Source organism: Heterodontus francisci, unplaced genomic scaffold (genome assembly GCF_036365525.1).
Source record: "Heterodontus francisci isolate sHetFra1 unplaced genomic scaffold, sHetFra1.hap1 HAP1_SCAFFOLD_968, whole genome shotgun sequence".
Lineage (NCBI taxonomy): Eukaryota > Metazoa > Chordata > Chondrichthyes > Heterodontiformes > Heterodontidae > Heterodontus > Heterodontus francisci.
Window position 1 is genome coordinate 182,501 of NW_027141120.1, and position 8,259 is coordinate 190,759.

Genomic DNA, 8,259 nt, shown 5'->3' on the forward strand with positions numbered 1-8,259 from the left:
CCAAATCGCCGCAACGGCCATTTTTCATTTCGGCATCGGGACTTCCGACGGCAACTGATTAACTAGCCCGGGGACTAGAGCGGCAGCAAATGCAACGTGCCCTCTTGGCGGGAGCAACTTGACCGCCCCCGTGGGGAAAGGTCAACTCGGGGCCCGGGAAAGTCGCCGAGTCCGACCCCATACACTTCCATGAGTTGGGGGTTTTGGCCTTCCCGGCCCAAGGCTCGCCTTATTTCGGCCTGCACTTTCGGAAAAGGGTGCATTCCTTTTGGTTAATGATTTCACCAGCCCGGGTCTTAGCCTCTGCCCCGACGGCTAAGTCTTTTGGTTAATGATTTCCTGCGGCTGGGACTACCCTTTCCCCCGCCCTGCAGGCACCCGGGTCGGGAGGCCGTCGGGGGCACTTTCCGGGGCAAATCCGGACCCTTACGCAAGGGAGAGTGCGCCCCCCGCCTCGGCCGGGGGTCAGGCTGCCGCCTATTAAGCCCGACAGAAAACCCGAAAAATGGACGAAAATGGGAAAAAATCCCCATCCGAAAAAGGCTTAAAAGTCGGTTGGGCGGCAGCTAGGGTCGGTCTCTGCAGACCTGGAGGCTCGGGTGGACTCTTGGAATAAACGTCCAAGTCCCGACTTGCCACCTCCTACTACTGTGCAGATACCCCGCCAACCCCCAGCCACCCGAATGACAAGCGTCCGATCAGCGGGACGAATTTGACAACTCTGGCCGGACCTCTGGAACTCCATCCCGGGTAACCGGGGCAAATTTTTCCGCTTGATCGCCCTTCCACTGGTTAACCATTTGCCCTTTCGGACTTAGTCTCTGGACATTATTCGACGGATTTTCTGGTTAACCATTTGCCCTTTCGGACTTAGTCTCTGGGCATTATTTTCGACTTTTTGGTTAATGATTTCACACTTTTTACTTACTTTTGCGCTTTTTGGTTAATGATTACTCTGCTTACTGGTTAATTATTTGCCCTTTCGGACTTAGTCTCTGGACATTATTTTCGAGTTTTTGGTTAATGATTTCACACTTTTAACATATTTTTGCGCTTTTTGGTTAATGATTACTCTGCTTACTGGTTAATTATTTGCCCTTTCGGACTTAGTCTCTGGAGATTATTTTCGAGTTTTTGGTTAATGATTTCACACTTTTTACTTACTTTTGCGATTTTTGGTTAATGATTTCACACTTTTTACTTACTTTTGCGCATTTTGGTTAATGATTACTCTGCTTACTGGTTAACCATTTGCCCTTTCGGACTTAGTCTCTGGACATTATTTTCGAGTTTTTGGTTAATGATTTCACACTTTTAACATATTTTTGCGCTTTTTGGTTAATGATTACTCTGCTTACTGGTTAACCATTTGCCCTTTCGGACTTAGTCTCTGCACATTATTTTCGAGTTTTTGGTTAATGATTTCATACTTTTTACTTACTTTTGCGCTTTTTGGTTAATGATTACTCTGCTTACTGGTTAACCATTTGCCCTTTTGGACTTAGTCTCTGGACATTATTTTCGAGTTTTTGGTTAATGATTTCACACTTTTTACTTACTTTTGCGATTTTTGGTTAATGATTACTCTGCTTACTGGTTAACCATTTGCCCTTTCGGACTTAGTCTCTGGAGATTATTTTCGAGTTTTTGGTTAATGATTTCACACTTTTTACTTACTTTTGCGATTTTTGGTTAATGATTTCACACTTTTTACTTACTTTTGCGCATTTTGGTTAATGATTACTCTGCTTACTGGTTAACCATTTGCCCTTTTGGACTTAGTCTCTGCACATTATTTTCGAGTTTTTGGTTAATGATTTCACACTTTTAACATATTTTTGCGCTTTTTGGTTAATGATTTCACACTTTTTACTTACTTTTGCGATTTTTGGTTAATGATTACTCTGCTTACTGGTTAACCATTTGCCCTTTCGGACTTAGTCTCTGGACATTGTTTTCGACATTTTGGTTAATGATTTCACACTTTTAACTTAATTTTGTGCTTTTTGGTTAATGATTTCATACTTTTTACTTACTTTTGCCCTTTTTGGTTAATGATTACTCTGCTTACTGGTTAACCATTTGCCCTTTCGGACTTAGTCTCTGGACATTGTTTTCGACATTTTGGTTAATGATTTCACACTTTTAACTTAATTTTGTGCTTTTTGGTTAATGATTTCATACTTTTTACTTACTTTTGCGATTTTTGGTTAATGATTACTCTGCTTACTGGTTAACCATTTGCCCTTTCGGACTTAGTCTCTGGACATTATTTTCGGGTTTTTGGTTAATGATTTCACACTTTTTACTTACTTTTGCGATTTTTGGTTAGTGATTACTCTGCTTACTGGTTAACCATTTGCCCTTTCGGACTTAGTCTCTGGACATTGTTTTCGACATTTTGGTTAATGATTTCACACTTTTAACTTAATTTTGTGCTTTTTGGTTAATGATTTCATACTTTTTACTTACTTTTGCCCTTTTTGGTTAATGATTACTCTGCTTACTGGTTAACCATTTGCCCTTTCGGACTTAGTCTCTGGACATTGTTTTCGACATTTTGGTTAATGATTTCACACTTTTAACTTAATTTTGTGCTTTTTGGTTAATGATTTCATACTTTTTACTTACTTTTGCGATTTTTGGTTAATGATTACTCTGCTTACTGGTTAACCATTTGCCCTTTCGGACTTAGTCTCTGGACATTATTTTCGGGTTTTTGGTTAATGATTTCACACTTTTTACTTACTTTTGCGATTTTTGGTTAATGATTACTCTGCTTACTGGTTAACCATTTGCCCTTTCGGACTTAGTCTCTGGACATTGTTTTCGACATTTTGGTTAATGATTTCACACTTTTAACTTAATTTTGTGCTTTTTGGTTAATGATTTCATACTTTTTACTTACTTTTGCCCTTTTTGGTTAATGATTACTCTGCTTACTGGTTAACCATTTGCCCTTTCGGACTTAGTCTCTGGACATTGTTTTCGACATTTTGGTTAATGATTTCACACTTTTAACTTAATTTTGTGCTTTTTGGTTAATGATTTCATACTTTTTACTTACTTTTGCGATTTTTGGTTAATGATTACTCTGCTTACTGGTTAACCATTTGCCCTTTCGGACTTAGTCTCTGGACATTATTTTCGGGTTTTTGGTTAATGATTTCACACTTTTTACTTACTTTTGCGATTTTTGGTTAATGATTACTCTGCTTACTGGTTAACCATTTGCCCTTTCGGACTTAGTCTCTGGACATTGTTTTCGACATTTTGGTTAATGATTTCACACTTTTAACTTAATTTTGTGCTTTTTGGTTAATGATTTCATACTTTTTACTTACTTTTGCCCTTTTTGGTTAATGATTACTCTGCTTACTGGTTAACCATTTGCCCTTTCGGACTTAGTCTCTGGACATTGTTTTCGACATTTTGGTTAATGATTTCACACTTTTAACTTAATTTTGTGCTTTTTGGTTAATGATTTCATACTTTTTACTTACTTTTGCGATTTTTGGTTAATGATTACTCTGCTTACTGGTTAACCATTTGCCCTTTCGCACTTAGTCTCTGGAGATTATTTTCGACTTTTTGGTTAATGATTTCACACTTTTAACTTAATTTTGTGCTTTTTGGTTAATGATTTCATACTTTTTACTTACTTTTGCCCTTTTTGGTTAATGATTACTCTGCTTACTGGTTAACCATTTGCCCTTTCGGACTTGGTCTCTGGACATTATTTTCGAGTTTTTGGTTAATGATTTCACACTTTTTACTTACTTTTGCGATTTTTGGTTAATGATTTCACACTTTTTACTTACTTTTGCGATTTTTGGTTAATGATTACTCTGCTTACTGGTTAACCATTTGCCCTTTCGGACTTAGTCTCTGGAGATTATTTTCGAGTTTTTGGTTAATGATTTCACACTTTTTACTTACTTTTGCGATTTTTGGTTAATGATTTCACACTTTTTACTTACTTTTGCGATTTTTGGTTAATGATGACTCTGCTTACTGGTTAATTATTTGTACTTTCGGACTTGGTCTCTGGACATTATTTTCGAGTTTTTGGTTAATGATTTCACACTTTTAACATAATTTTGCGCTTTTTGGTTAATGATTACTCTGCTTACTGGTTAACCATTTGCCCTTTCGGACTTAGTCTCTGCACATTATTTTCGAGTTTTTGGTTAATGATTTCACACTTTTAACTTAATTTTGTGCTTTTTGGTTAATGATTTCATACTTTTTACTTACTTTTGCCCTTTTTGGTTAATGATTACTCTGCTTACTGGTTAACCATTTGCCCTTTCGGACTTAGTCTCTGGAGATTATTTTCGAGTTTTTGGTTAATGATTTCACACTTTAACATATTTTTAAGCTTTTTGGTTAATGATTACTCTGCTTACTGGTTAACCATTTGCCCTTTCGGACTTAGTCTCTGCACATTATTTTCGAGTTTTTGGTTAATGATTTCACACTTTTAACATATTTTTGCGCTTTTTGGTTAATGATTACTCTGCTTACTGGTTAACCATTTGCCCTTTCGGACTTAGTCTCTGCACATTATTTTCGACTTTTTGGTTAATGATTTCACACTTTTAACATATTTTTGCGCTTTTTGGTTAATGATTTCATACTTTTTACTTACTTTTGCGCCTTTTGGTTAATGATTACTCTGCTTACTGGTTAACCATTTGCCCTTTCGGACTTAGTCTCTGGAGATTATTTTCGAGTTTTTGGTTAATGATTTCACACTTTTTACTTACTTTTGCGATTTTTGGTTAATGATTACTCTGCTTACTGGTTAACCATTTGCCCTTTCGGACTTAGTCTCTGCACATTATTTTCGAGTTTTTGGTTAATGATTTCACACTTTTAACATATTTTTGCGCTTTTTGGTTAATGATTACTCTGCTTACTGGTTAACCATTTGCCCTTTCGGACTTAGTCTCTGCACATTATTTTCGACTTTTTGGTTAATGATTTCACACTTTTAACATATTTTTGCGCTTTTTGGTTAATGATTTCATACTTTTTACTTACTTTTGCGCCTTTTGGTTAATGATTACTCTGCTTACTGGTTAACCATTTGCCCTTTTGGACTTAGTCTCTGCACATTATTTTCGAGTTTTTGGTTAATGATTTCACACTTTTAACATATTTTTGCGCTTTTTGGTTAATGATTTCACACTTTTTACTTACTTTTGCGATTTTTGGTTAATGATTACTCTGCTTACTGGTTAACCATTTGCCCTTTCGGACTTAGTCTCTGGACATTGTTTTCGACATTTTGGTTAATGATTTCACACTTTTAACTTAATTTTGTGCTTTTTGGTTAATGATTTCATACTTTTTACTTACTTTTGCCCTTTTTGGTTAATGATTACTCTGCTTACTGGTTAACCATTTGCCCTTTCGGACTTAGTCTCTGGACATTGTTTTCGACATTTTGGTTAATGATTTCACACTTTTAACTTAATTTTGTGCTTTTTGGTTAATGATTTCATACTTTTTACTTACTTTTGCGATTTTTGGTTAATGATTACTCTGCTTACTGGTTAACCATTTGCCCTTTCGGACTTAGTCTCTGGACATTATTTTCGGGTTTTTGGTTAATGATTTCACACTTTTTACTTACTTTTGCGATTTTTGGTTAGTGATTACTCTGCTTACTGGTTAACCATTTGCCCTTTCGGACTTAGTCTCTGGACATTGTTTTCGACATTTTGGTTAATGATTTCACACTTTTAACTTAATTTTGTGCTTTTTGGTTAATGATTTCATACTTTTTACTTACTTTTGCCCTTTTTGGTTAATGATTACTCTGCTTACTGGTTAACCATTTGCCCTTTCGCACTTAGTCTCTGGAGATTATTTTCGACTTTTTGGTTAATGATTTCACACTTTTAACTTAATTTTGTGCTTTTTGGTTAATGATTTCATACTTTTTACTTACTTTTGCCCTTTTTGGTTAATGATTACTCTGCTTACTGGTTAACCATTTGCCCTTTCGGACTTAGTCTCTGGACATTGTTTTCGACATTTTGGTTAATGATTTCACACTTTTAACTTAATTTTGTGCTTTTTGGTTAATGATTTCATACTTTTTACTTACTTTTGCCCTTTTTGGTTAATGATTACTCTGCTTACTGGTTAACCATTTGCCCTTTCGGACTTAGTCTCTGGACATTGTTTTCGACATTTTGGTTAATGATTTCACACTTTTAACTTAATTTTGTGCTTTTTGGTTAATGATTTCATACTTTTTACTTACTTTTGCGATTTTTGGTTAATGATTACTCTGCTTACTGGTTAACCATTTGCCCTTTCGGACTTAGTCTCTGGACATTATTTTCGGGTTTTTGGTTAATGATTTCACACTTTTTACTTACTTTTGCGATTTTTGGTTAGTGATTACTCTGCTTACTGGTTAACCATTTGCCCTTTCGGACTTAGTCTCTGGACATTGTTTTCGACATTTTGGTTAATGATTTCACACTTTTAACTTAATTTTGTGCTTTTTGGTTAATGATTTCATACTTTTTACTTACTTTTGCCCTTTTTGGTTAATGATTACTCTGCTTACTGGTTAACCATTTGCCCTTTCGGACTTAGTCTCTGGACATTGTTTTCGACATTTTGGTTAATGATTTCACACTTTTAACTTAATTTTGTGCTTTTTGGTTAATGATTTCATACTTTTTACTTACTTTTGCGATTTTTGGTTAATGATTACTCTGCTTACTGGTTAACCATTTGCCCTTTCGGACTTAGTCTCTGGACATTATTTTCGGGTTTTTGGTTAATGATTTCACACTTTTTACTTACTTTTGCGATTTTTGGTTAATGATTACTCTGCTTACTGGTTAACCATTTGCCCTTTCGGACTTAGTCTCTGGACATTGTTTTCGACATTTTGGTTAATGATTTCACACTTTTAACTTAATTTTGTGCTTTTTGGTTAATGATTTCATACTTTTTACTTACTTTTGCCCTTTTTGGTTAATGATTACTCTGCTTACTGGTTAACCATTTGCCCTTTCGGACTTAGTCTCTGGACATTGTTTTCGACATTTTGGTTAATGATTTCACACTTTTAACTTAATTTTGTGCTTTTTGGTTAATGATTTCATACTTTTTACTTACTTTTGCGATTTTTGGTTAATGATTACTCTGCTTACTGGTTAACCATTTGCCCTTTCGGACTTAGTCTCTGGACATTATTTTCGGGTTTTTGGTTAATGATTTCACACTTTTTACTTACTTTTGCGATTTTTGGTTAATGATTACTCTGCTTACTGGTTAACCATTTGCCCTTTCGGACTTAGTCTCTGGACATTGTTTTCGACATTTTGGTTAATGATTTCACACTTTTAACTTAATTTTGTGCTTTTTGGTTAATGATTTCATACTTTTTACTTACTTTTGCCCTTTTTGGTTAATGATTACTCTGCTTACTGGTTAACCATTTGCCCTTTCGGACTTAGTCTCTGGACATTGTTTTCGACATTTTGGTTAATGATTTCACACTTTTAACTTAATTTTGTGCTTTTTGGTTAATGATTTCATACTTTTTACTTACTTTTGCGATTTTTGGTTAATGATTACTCTGCTTACTGGTTAACCATTTGCCCTTTCGGACTTAGTCTCTGGACATTATTTTCGGGTTTTTGGTTAATGATTTCACACTTTTTACTTACTTTTGCGATTTTTGGTTAATGATTACTCTGCTTACTGGTTAACCATTTGCCCTTTCGGACTTAGTCTCTGGACATTGTTTTCGACATTTTGGTTAATGATTTCACACTTTTAACTTAATTTTGTGCTTTTTGGTTAATGATTTCATACTTTTTACTTACTTTTGCCCTTTTTGGTTAATGATTACTCTGCTTACTGGTTAACCATTTGCCCTTTCGGACTTAGTCTCTGGACATTGTTTTCGACATTTTGGTTAATGATTTCACACTTTTAACTTAATTTTGTGCTTTTTGGTTAATGATTTCATACTTTTTACTTACTTTTGCGATTTTTGGTTAATGATTACTCTGCTTACTGGTTAACCATTTGCCCTTTCGCACTTAGTCTCTGGAGATTATTTTCGACTTTTTGGTTAATGATTTCACACTTTTAACTTAATTTTGTGCTTTTTGGTTAATGATTTCATACTTTTTACTTACTTTTGCCCTTTTTGGTTAATGATTACTCTGCTTACTGGTTAACCATTTGCCCTTTCGGACTTGGTCTCTGGACATTATT